Source organism: Homalodisca vitripennis, chromosome X (genome assembly GCF_021130785.1).
Source record: "Homalodisca vitripennis isolate AUS2020 chromosome X, UT_GWSS_2.1, whole genome shotgun sequence".
Lineage (NCBI taxonomy): Eukaryota > Metazoa > Arthropoda > Insecta > Hemiptera > Cicadellidae > Homalodisca > Homalodisca vitripennis.
Genome location: NC_060215.1, coordinates 71,107,562 through 71,120,420, shown reverse-complemented (window position 1 = coordinate 71,120,420; position 12,859 = coordinate 71,107,562). Strand labels below are relative to the sequence as shown.

The window sequence follows — 12,859 nt, the reverse complement described above, 5'->3', positions numbered from 1 at the left end:
TCTCAATATCCGATGAAACATCAGAAGCAGTCTGTGAGTCCATCCTACTGAAAATTAGTTTTAAAAAATCAACCTTTTCCTAATGGGAATCTACAGACCACCTCAAACCAATCTAGATGATTTAACAGACGTAATCTCAACGGAACTAGATAAACTCATAAACCTAAACAACCCAATAGTTATAATGGGAGACATAAATGTAGATAATCTAACAAACAACAAAGAGAAACAAATTTTAGCAGAAGCTCTAGAAGGGTGCAATCTGAGAAGACTGGAACTGCCACCTACAAGAGTCACTCATCATATCTCGACCTCTTTTGACTTCATCTGTACGAACCTTAACGAAGATCACATAGCGTACAACATAACTACAACGGGACTCTCTGACTATACTGCACAAGTTTGTAGTATTACAGCAGAGGTGCAAAATACCACATTCAATGTGACCAAGCGAAGGATCATCAATAGGCACACAATGGAAGAAGCTACAAGACTCCTAGCAGCTCAAGACTGGACCAATGTCACAGCTAGAGAAAATACTGATGGCAGCTAGCATTAGAACTAAGAAAGCCGCACTTGCTATCAAGATGTTCTCTGCAACGCTTAACTTCCTGGAGATTCAGTGGCATTCAAGAGGAACCCCAGAGAAGAATACAATGTAGGGATTGTTTCCGTGGTAAGGACAGAAAGACCAAGACATCGTGCTGCAACTACAATAAACTTATGTATGAGGAACACAGCAACATGTACTTCAGCCAAAGTAACGGACGCCAAGTTCTCATCCTATATTGCAGCTCTGAGCGTCAGTTATTAACTTACTACATTTTTAAAACTATAAATAATTATATTCATAATATTTGCCATTAGGCTTGTAAAATGGGAGGCACTTTCTGTTTGTAATTGTTGCTTATATTATTTTACCTAAAAGAATTCACAACTTTTTGAACAGAAACATACAGAGTGTATCAAAAAGAATCATTCGGTTTGGCATGTCTATATTTCAAACAGTAGTAAACATATACAATTCCTAATTTTTTTGGCTGAAAGGGAAACTCAAAATGTTTTTTTCATACCTTCTCAAAGGTGTTCAATATGTCCACCTTTAGATACACGGTATATGTCTATGCGGTATTCAAATTCATCCCACACTGCAGCAAGCATGTCCTGAGTTACTGATTCCACTGCTGTTGTAATGCGATTCCTCAGCTCATCCATTGTTATTGGTAGCGGAGGCACATATACAGAGTCTTTGATGAAATCCCACAAGAAAAAATCACATACAGTAAAGTCCGGTGACCTTGAAGGCCAGAAATGTAAGGATGCGTCATTTTGTCCAGTGCGGCCGATCCACCGACCACGAATTCTTCGATTTAAAAATTGCCGGACTGCCAGATGCCAATGTGGCGGTGTCCCGTCCTGTTGGTATATGAAGTCGTTCGAATCAGTTTCCAATTGGGGGAAAAGATAATTCTCAAGCATATCGAAATGGCGGACACGCTCCACGTCTTCATCGGACACTCTGGGACTTGCCTTTACACAGACAACCTTTTTCTTGAAATTGTGCATACCATCGTCTAATGCTCTGTGATGTAGGAGGATCAACACCATACTTATTAAGGTCACGCTGAACAGTCATTTCAGACTGACACTGCGAAAAACGTAGAACACAAAATGCTTTTTGTGGTGCAGACGCCATTTTCACTAGAAATGAAGTAGGCGTTCACTCAAGCGCGCTGCTGCTACCTAGCGGGAACCATGTAAAACTTTAAAAGATAATTTTTTCAACAGTACGTTGTTAGCGCATTTAGTTCAACAAACAGAATAGTTATGATTGTATTAAATCGGATGATTCTTTTTGATACACCCTGTATTTTAAAATGTTGTACAAACATGATTATTTTGTTTGGTTTTTATTTGTCATAAGGTATTCTAACAAAAAAAAAAAAAAAAACAATCAACATAAAAAATACAAGTGTTTCATTCAATTCAAACAGAAAATTGTAATAAGAACGTTATTACTAAGAAAACACTTAGCATATATAAAACAAATAAATTTAAATATTGGATACATTTTACGAGTATTAATATACATGGCTTAATCAAAAGAATGAATTTTAACATATTAGCCATTCATATTTTCTGAAAAACAAAAAATTAGGTATTTTATGAGCCAAATAAAATGGGGTTTAATCCACCCTACGTGTGTGGTGTTGTGCTGAAAATTGGCACGTGCGCCTGAGGGTTAATATTGAGATATTTCCTTTTCATATTTACTTTCACATTAAACTCAAGGTCATTCTGGTATGTCACAAGATAATTATATCAACAAAATGCCAACATACAGTGAATATGTACATAATTTAGTAAACCACACTTTTGTCTAGATACATAATATTCACATTAGGGTAAAAGAATTTTAGCATTAAATTTATATGTTCTTAAAATCTAAATGGTTTATTTCACAAATTATAACATATGTAACATTCATGGCAGCTATTACTTATACTTATATCAAACTAATCAATCTATACTGTGAGTTACCATCAACTCTGTATTCATCCTTCCTATACTCAGCAAACACTTATTTACTGTAAATTTGAAATTGGACGTGTACTCTTCAAATATCCTAAGTGGCTCTGGTATATTTCTGTATAAGTAGTGCGCAATTAAGAAGGGATCAGTAGTGGAATAGGTTTTATGAAGTCTTGGAAAATGAATCCCAACGTTAACTGCACTCTTTGGTTAGTATGTGTCACTTGATCGAAAAGTTCTTCTGAATGTTTAAAGATATAGGTCAAGTTTCTAACATACAATTGCTGAACATCAAAAACGTTTAGATTGTTGAACACCGCATCTGATGAGAACAATCAACTCTTACCAAGTGAATCCTTAATGATAGCTTTTTGTGTTACTACCAAAGGTTGCAGCGTTTTTATACACACCACCACCGTACCCAATAATTCTACTCTCCAAGACTGACTGCAGATAAGCACAATATAAAATCCTTTCACTCTGAAATATTTAAAATTTGGCCTAATTAGTAATATGCAAATATCATTTTCTTTAGTTTCTTATTTACATGATCTATATGTGCAGTCCATATTAATTTACTATCAAATGTCACCTCTAGATATTAATAAGAATTTAATTTTTCAATTTTGTTATAACTACAATTCAAATTTTCGAAATCCCCACATGAATGTAATTTTAACCCCTTACTGAGTGTTTCTACCACTCTCGTGAAATGAGACAGGCACAAATTTATTTATAGAAACATTTAACGTCAACATGTTTTGATCAAACCATTTATTTATTATGATTAGATCTTGAATTGCCTCTTTCCTTACTTTATCCCAAATCTTGCCTTCAAAAACAATTGCTGCATTGTCAGTAAAAAGATATCATTTTCCCGATGTATTAATTTTTGGTTAATTATTCACATTTATTAAAAATAGCAAAGGCCCTAGAATGTTTCCCTGCACTACTCCAAAATCAACAGATGCTTGCTTGCTGTTGGCATTATTGATGGTGAGGTATTGTTTACAATTGGCTAAGTATGATTCAAACCACTTTAAGGTGTCATTTTTTTATTCCAATGAAACTGAGTTTTTACAAGGACATGTGAACCGCTCGAGTATAGAGTATTTGCCTTTCCTACATTTACAAAGCGTTTGTTAAATTCGTCCACCACTTTCAATCTCAGATCACTGCCGGCCATCTATTTCGGTTTGCAAGAAATTTTTCAAGTGGAAAAGCTTTTTTTTTATTGCTCTCCTGCCAGTTTGTTAATTTTTGGATTTTTAAAATTCATTTTTGAAGTACTGTAATTTACAATTTTTTATTACCCTGTTATGTATGTTTCTATATCTTCTGTAAACATAGTTTAATTGTACATCAAATAGTTGTTTTTTTAGAAGTTTATGGAGCTTATCCTTCTTCCTTACAGATCGTACTAGGTCAACTGTAATCCATGGCTTCAAAGGTTTCACTCGAGGAGACAAAATTGAAGTTTTCTTTGACTTTTCCAAGCAAGAGTTTATATAGTGAAAAAAACTTAACCTTATAATAAAGATCTACAGTTCATAATATAATTACTAAGCAGTTTATTGTCAATATATTTCGAGGGAAGATTAGATTTTTTAATGGACTTGTTTGGAAATCAAGTTCAATATAAATTCCATAATGATTTGTTATATCTCTTTCAATGTTCGCTGTTTTAACTTTGTCCGGGTTTTTACTTTGAACAGACATGTTTTCAATACAACAACTACTTTTCTTTTACTACTTAATTTTATGATAAAATTTTAAAGCAACCAAATTTTAGAAAATTAAGCTTAATGATTCAAAATCAATACGAAGGTAGTTAAAAATCAATATACATTGTTATATATTTAATTGTATTATTCCGAAACAAAATTGGTTGTGTGGTTTCATGAATTTTAATAAACATATATAATTATAATAATTCTTGTTTATAAATTTGTTTTATGAGTGTTAATCATGTTTCTTTGACACTAGCTGTTTATACCGCACCAAAAATTAATATCGTTTTCAATTATTGCACTTCTCAAATGATCAATAGCCTTTCATATGATTTGCATTGCTGAATTTTTTTTTAATACAATGATTTAATTTATAAAAACTGTAATAAAAAATTCTGATAAATATTTTTACTCATTAGGAATTCAATTAAACATATTTTATTGCCTTTTAATATCTTTTATTATGATTAATTTGTAAGTTTGATTCATAAAAGAATGAAAACTAAAAATATTGTTACTGTGTGAAAATAAATTTTTAAGATTAAACATAAAGAACATACATATTTCTTAATTGTAATAAAAATACAATTAAATTATTTCACATTTTTTAAATCGGTTTATTTATCAAACACTACACTGTAACCATAATTATCACTCTTGTTTATTTTCATTATGTAGTAGAAGAAAATCAGAGTGATCAGAACAAAACTCATAAAGACATTCACCAAGTTTCCAAGGCATAAGATGAAACATAAATGTTTGTACTAATTTGCTTAATTTTGTAACAAAATACAAAAATGGAAAATATAATGTTCCGCTGTCTTTTTCAACAGAACATAGTTGGATGATATTTATCGCACATTGGTGACATTCAATCTATGTCTCATAGTTCTATGACAAATTCCACATGGCCTCTGACATAGAAATCAACTGGAACCATATCATGAAAAGTAAACTTACTAAAGCACCACTGAAGGAATTTATGGAAATCTTCACCCCAACAATTTATCCTACCACCTTATAGAAAGATCTTATATGCACAATAAGCACTAGTACTTTTGTTTAAATGTTAAATGTACACAGTCAATTAGGTAGTTAAAGTACTTAATCACAAATTTTCAGCTTTTCAAAAAACTACGTCACAAGAAAATCTAAGTTCATATAATTCACGCAATAATACAGCCTTTTAGTGCAACAACATTTTTAATGGAATGTCTTATATTAATGATAATGCCCTGTCTTGTAATGGTGTTTAGTGTATATTTGTTATGAACTAATTAATTACGTTTCATTTTATGATTCATTATCATGATAAAATGCTAGTTTACTTTAGGGTTACAAACCAGCACTAATTCTTATAAAAATAATGTACATGATACAGATAGGACACAGTAAGAAAACAAAAAATGAAATAATCTTTGTTTATTTGGTTTATACAAGTTTCTACATATTTCTTCAACTCTTCACTGTAGGTAACACATTATTTTCTAAGTAAATATTAACCCTTATAGAAATATGAATTTATAGAACATTGCTTTGAAAATAACAAAATTCATCCTGTAAGTAGTTTGGATGTTTTAACCAAACCAAAAGTATGATGAGACCATAGATACTTTCTAAGTATTAATCTAGCTTAAATACTGAAGTTTTGAGAGAACAAAGGGACACCCTTACCCATTGTATACGTGATTTATTTAGCTGAAAATTAAAAAATTTCTTATTAAAAAGATGTTAAAAACTACTACCATGAAAAGCAAAAGTGGTGCAAAAGACATGTTCAATAACAAAACGATACAATGCTACTCATGAGACGAACTGACAAGACAGATAACTACGTCACTATATTTGTCATACAAATAAGTTACACAGAATATCAAACCAATTAAAAATATCAAGTACTTTAAAATAGAAAGTGATAGCATTTATACACACAAACAGCTAATGGCAATGAAATATAACTATATCATTTTTCACAAAGAAAACTCAGGACAACAGATCATAATTAATTGTGATGAAACAAATTGTTTTATATCACCAATGCGGTCAATGATGTAAATTTATGATAAATTCAGCTGTTTTGCAAAATAGTGAAGTGCTAGTGAATTTAAAATGAAATATTACAAAAATTCATGAAATAATATATATCATTTGTTAACTGTATAGACAAAAATATATCCAACTTACATAAAAGAGTCCAGTTCAACACAGAAGTAAACTTAATACAAACACTGGGCAGTTAGATGCAGTGGCACAACATTAGAGAAGACATAACTAAAGAACCATATTTGTACAGTGCACCTTTAAGCAATTTGAGCAACGAAAAATCTTTCAACTGAATTAGATTTGAGTATATTAAGTTCTTAATTTTACTGATATTTTTTTCATTGCACTTCAAACCTTTAATGTATAATCAGCAGTTCAGCTCAGCATCAACCAGTATCACAGTCAATCCTCCTAAAAAAAATAAAAGAATTAACTTAAAAAGATATACTACTGTTATATATTAACGCATGCATTAAACAGATAAGTATGTCAATTAATTTTGGCATGTAGTTAATTTTACCGTGGAAACTAAAAAAGTAAATACAGAATGTACCACTATTTTATGTAATTCTTTCAAATTATAATTTAAATCATTTTGTTTTACTTTTTGCCTAAAAAATTGTTAAAATTTCACAAACTGTTGTGAGACTAATTAGGACTCCCACAATGAGGAGTGGAGATTATTTAACAGGGATTATGCCCTTGATTGTTACTAAATCCTGTAAATCAGTATTTTTTGTGAATGGTAAATTTACAACATAAGAAATTGAGATAGTTAAATTGCATTATCATTTAAGAGTTTTTAAGTGATATTCGTATTAAAACTTACAAGAAATTTAAAGATATTAGTTGAAAATAAAATAAAAACTTTAACTATGCACCTAATGAGTGTCACAGTAAACTAAAGCTGTCGATTAATTTATAACATTTTAAATTAATTTATACAATTAATTGTATAATTTTATTCTATTAAACCAACTTGTGTCTCTGTTTCCATAAAATGAGGATTCACGAATCTATATTGGTCCGTACTAAATTTTTAAAGTTATTTTATTTTATTATTATATATTATATTCACACTGATATGAATAAAACTACAGTACAAGGTGACCAATACACTATAAGCCACGAGCTAAGAATTCTCAGCTGCGGTAGTAGTGTTGCATACTCTCTTTGACAGATGGTGTCCCTCCATGTATTCCATCAGTCATGCTATACCTGACACACTACAGGTATGTCCTCATTACTTTGAAACGTGTTGTTGCTGTATTTCTGTAGATGTTTTATCTATTCTATTGGTATAAGATAGGATAATAGACTGAATCACTGTCTGAATCACTTACCTAAAATTAGGTAAGTGGAATTATAATTATAAGAGTAAATGTAAGTTTAACTATAATTGTATAAATAGACTGTATTGTAACCTTCTATCTCAGTATTCTTATTATACAAAATTGTAACTATTTGTCCCACATATAAAACATTCCAATTCTAATGTGCCAAATGCAGTGAGTTTGAAGACATTCTTTTAATAGTTTATTATGTATGCTAATAATGATTACACTTAAGACTTATTAATAACATTTTACTACATTCAGAAACACAAAAGTTAATAGTGTTAAATTTCTATTTATTAGGGAGGCATTTTATTTGGTCTGACGAATATTTTGATAAGTTTTTTTTTTATTTATAGTTTCTTACGAGAATCTGTAAATCTGAGTAAATATAGATTTGAAGATTATATGTGTCTTTATTATGATTAATTGATTCACTAAAGAATTTTGAAGAAAACAATTATTGAATAAGTCACAACCGCAGAAATAAAGGAAAATGGTTACACAATGTTCCACATTTCCGAAAACAAAATAACTGAAGATTAGACTCCAATTTTATAACACTTTTATTTTGTTTAAATCTAAACAATATATAAATACTTGTTATATAGACTGTTTCATCATTACATTGTCCTTTTTCTATTTTCTAAAAATACTGACACAATGTCTAATTAGGTCAAATATACAAATAATAACTACAACCTAAATTCCATTCTAGTACTACTTACCACATTCACCTACCTATTTTATTGGTGTGAAACTGCTAATACATTTTTAGCACTCACTATAGAGCACTTGGTTAGTGGAAATCTCACCCACTAAAAAACCCTACCAATTCTGGTATCACTTCCTCTTAAGATCTCATTCCATATTAAGTTTTAATAGGACTTCTTCTTCAATTTGTTCATAATGATTTTGTTACAACAACGATGCCACATTATCTCTCTTTCAATTTATGGCAAAGAATAAGGTTTAAGATTCAAAGTAAGTTATAGTGTAAAATAAGTATAACACTAGCAGTAAACTAATTGACTAAACTGCATGCCTCTTAATACTCTCATCTTATTATGAAAGACTGTATTTTAATTTAAGATAAACCACAATAGTGTGGATAGTCTAATTTTGAAGATACATTTAAAAATCGTACAACCTAATTCAAATGTAGTATATTAATATTAATCTACAACTAACCTCAGGAATAAAAATGTCAGTTGTTTTCTCCTCTTTCCTCTAGATAAGATTTTACACTGCTATTACATTCTGAAGAGGTTTTGCTGGTATCTAACACTAACTTGTAGGAATCGTCTAAATTGGAGCTGTTTTCCTCATCATCAACAACTACTTCTTCAGTTATTGGTTTGTAGTACCCTTTTTGGGCTTCTGCAAAATTTGCTGGAGGTTCTAGTAGAACCATTTCTTCTTCTTCATCATCATCTTCAGCTTCCATTTCAAAAAGCCTAACTTTCCTTCGGCTTTTAGACAAAACAATTGCTACTTTACGAGTTCCACTAACAGCAAAAATTGAAGCTACTAAATCTGGAATTTGACGTGTTACTATAGAACCTGTCAATGAATTGCCATTAATTATGTCTTCTGTGTTCTCATAAATAGTCTTGGACTTCATCTGAACAATGACAGCATTTCTATTTTCATCTTTCTCTTCTAAAAGGACTGATAGGACTTCAGGAAGATAAAACTGAACATCCAAACACTTCATTACAACTTCATCTTCCGTTTTAAATAACACAGTTTTTATTCTAACATCTGATTTGTTTCCATTTGTTGGAATTTGAATCAACTGAAAGCTGTCTGGTGAATTTGATTCAATGATACTTAAAAGAACCATATTGTCATCAACTAAACACATAGATAACCTCTTACAAGCAATTTTACCTATGTCAACAATTTCTTTCAATTGGAACATGTTTCCTATTGCATATTCCGGAGTTTTAAAAAACATTAGTTGTGGCCTCTTTTAGCCTGTCGTGTTGTTGAAGCAGAGATGTATTTTTACACCTTTTAATAACACAAAAGTGTTCTTGAAGACAAGGATTCTGTTGCAGCAGCCGTTGCCATAAGTTGTCGTTCTCTTCATTGCTAGGGACGGTTAGATCACTGTTCACCAAATATTGGCCCAAATGATCCAAATAACAGTGTCTTTTTGTCACTCCATCCTGGTCAATTTTAACATCCAATTTGTATAAGTATTCTGCAATAAACTCTAAATCCTGTTGGTTTAAATCTGACATTGTAAGGTCTGGAATTCGATCATCTGTTATTCTTAAAATTATAGCATAAAGCCACCGGAAAAATGCCTTGTACCTCTTCATACTCTCATCTATGACAAGTTGGACTTCAGTGGCTTTTATCAGAAAAGCTCCAGCTGCACTAAAAGCTTCTGCTACAGTTTCTTCTTCCAATCCCAAAACTTTGAAACGATCTGTCAGTTTTGCCATTCCCTTCATCTCTGCTAGGTGATATGCAAGACTTTGTCCAACAGATAAAAGATGTTTCAATATTAACTTTTGTATATTAGAATGGCTTAGTTCAATGGAATGGCCAAGCTTTTTAATGCCTTTATCATTTAAATCTTTCATTAAAAAGTTTTCTAGGGATTCTGAAGGCATACCAAACAATAACAATTCTAGGAAATCGGCTGACACAGAACCTTCTGGAAGTGATGCTGCATGTTTGGAAAGTTTTGATTCAATCTCTAAGATATATATGTTTTCCCACGCTTCAATTATAGAACGCATTGTTTGGGATAAGTAATCTAGTAGAGATATTATATGTCCATGTTTCAAAGAGAGGGCATGAAGCTCACGAGATCTGGATGATAAAACTCTTGTATCTAGTATAACTATTTTAAATTCCCTTTCAATAACCTGTTCACATTCGTCACCAGATGTTTTGTTAGAATTTTCCTTCCCCTTACTGTCTTCTGCTTTCAAATCATTTGATGTAGTATTATCTTCATTAACTTTTGTTTCAACACCTAAATTTTCCTTTTGATTTGAAACATCAACATCTGTTTTTGGGACCACACTATCCTCCTTAACAGTTTCTGCATAAAATTTATTTTTATCAACTGCAACTAATAAGTGCAATGATTTCATATCACAACTCATTTCTGCATTCAATACTGAGGTATGCTTATCTTTTTCATTATCTGTCATATACTTGTTTATATTCATCACACCACAAGAGAAAAGTCCAAATACACTCAAATGTAAACTGCCATCACAAGTTCCGATCAGCAAAAAATTTAATTGCATTTGGTCCTTAATTCTTTTGGCATCTTCTAGGTTCTCTTCTATGTTATCAGGCAATGAGCCAAACGTTCTTGATAAAGACGGAAGTTTTGGCAAGAAATCACTTGACCCATCCTGAAATAAAAAAATGTGTAATTAATGATATTGTTAACATAGGTAAACACTTTGATACATACAAAATAATCGTGATATATTATTACAACAACAAAAATCTGAATAAGTTTAAAGATATAAAATAACTATAAAAAAAATCAGTACATTAAAATGAACGATTAATGTGTTTGGTCTGTAGGTACAGTCTTATAGTTTTAACACAGCTACACAAATAAATATGGATAGCTTAATACTCTTGATGAGAAAATGGATGGCAAAGAGGTAGGCAAGCAGTTTATAGTATTTTAAATGTGCTTGGAAAAAAAGGGATACTAACCCATAAAAAGCTATTACTGATATATTAAGATATCATAATGTAAACAATTATTTTATTAGTGTATTACAGGATCTATACATTTTTTTTTTAAATATTATTATTATTTATAAGGGCATAAAACACGGAGGTTATCAATGCCCGTAGGGTTAACGGACACCTACACTTTAAAATATGGTGTCACGTTATCAGTATAGAGAATGGACAGCGGATCGCTGTGTCAAAGAAGATTATCACATTAAGACAATAAGAAAAACAACAGCAGTGAACAGAAAACTAAAACTAAATAACAAAAATAGCCGAGAGGCTGTAAAGGGGCCCAATAGTTAACATATGTCAGATAAATAATAACGATAATAAATATAACAACAATCTAATGCTAAAACCAGGTAAGTTAGTGAAGGTAAGGTTGTAAAGGGACCCACCCTCACTAATAACAAATAACAATAAATAGAAGGACAAAGTTTATATAACTTAACAGGTACTCGCTCAGATCAAATCTTTGAGATAAGACTCGTTCTTCTTAAGAATTCAAAAAGCTTTACAATGACTGACTCATCATCCCCCAACAGATCGAATAGACTTGCTGGGAGCTGACAAGATCGTCTTAGCATTGCATAATCACGGCATTCGACCAAAATATGCTCAACATTCAGAGCCACTCCACAACACGCACACTCCGGGGGATCCCCGCGGCTCATGAGGTACCCGTGAGTCAGCAGCGCGTGACCGATTCGCAACCGACACAACACTACTTCCTCTCTGCGGTTCTCGCGGATGGCTGTCCCCCAGGGAGCTACTGTGTGTTTTATGGCTCTTAGCTTGTTGCACACCGTCCGAGACCAAGAGTCACCCCAAACTTGTCTTAACTTCTCCTTCACCATTGGCTTTAGGTCTGACCCTGTCACCATAGCAGTAAAAGGAGGAAGCTCATGAGCACTCCCAGCAGCCCTGTCGGCAAGCTCATTTCCGGGAATTCCCGCGTGACCGGGCACCCACACCAGAACAACCTGTATATTTTGGACTTGAAGTCTGTGAATGGCACAACGGATGTCGCACACAAGGACATGTTTTGGATACATGTCCTTGATTGCTTGCAGACTACTAAGCGAGTCGGAGCAGATGACCAGCCTTCTGGTCCTGGGGCAGACGATGTTCAATGCTTTAAAAATAGCGGTCAGTTCTGCCGTGTAGACTGACGCTACAGAGGGCGACAGAATCTATACTCACGACTCGCCGTTATGAACGCACATCCGGTGCCATTCTCAGACCTAGATCCATCAGTGTAAATTATGTCGCAAGGTGCCCGAGCACTCAAGAGTTCCCAGAAAGCCTGCGTGAACACTAAATTAGAAGTGTTTTCGTTCTTGTACTGAGATGTTAAGGCGATTAGCATAGACTTCGAGCAAGTCATTTTCAAATACGTGTTCATATGCCGGATTTTCGGGCTTGGCTTTAAGGGAGTGAAAATAATTTATGGCAAGTTGCTTGCGTCTCATATCCAGCATTGGTTCACTAGCC

The 12,859-nt window shown here is 32.5% G+C and overlaps 1 pseudogene; it reads right to left on the bottom strand.

Annotated features, from left to right (window-relative positions):
• Positions 1–5,669: 5,669 nt before the first annotated feature.
• LOC124369172 overlaps positions 5,670–12,859 on the bottom strand; it is a 35,047-nt pseudogene continuing 27,857 nt past the window's right edge.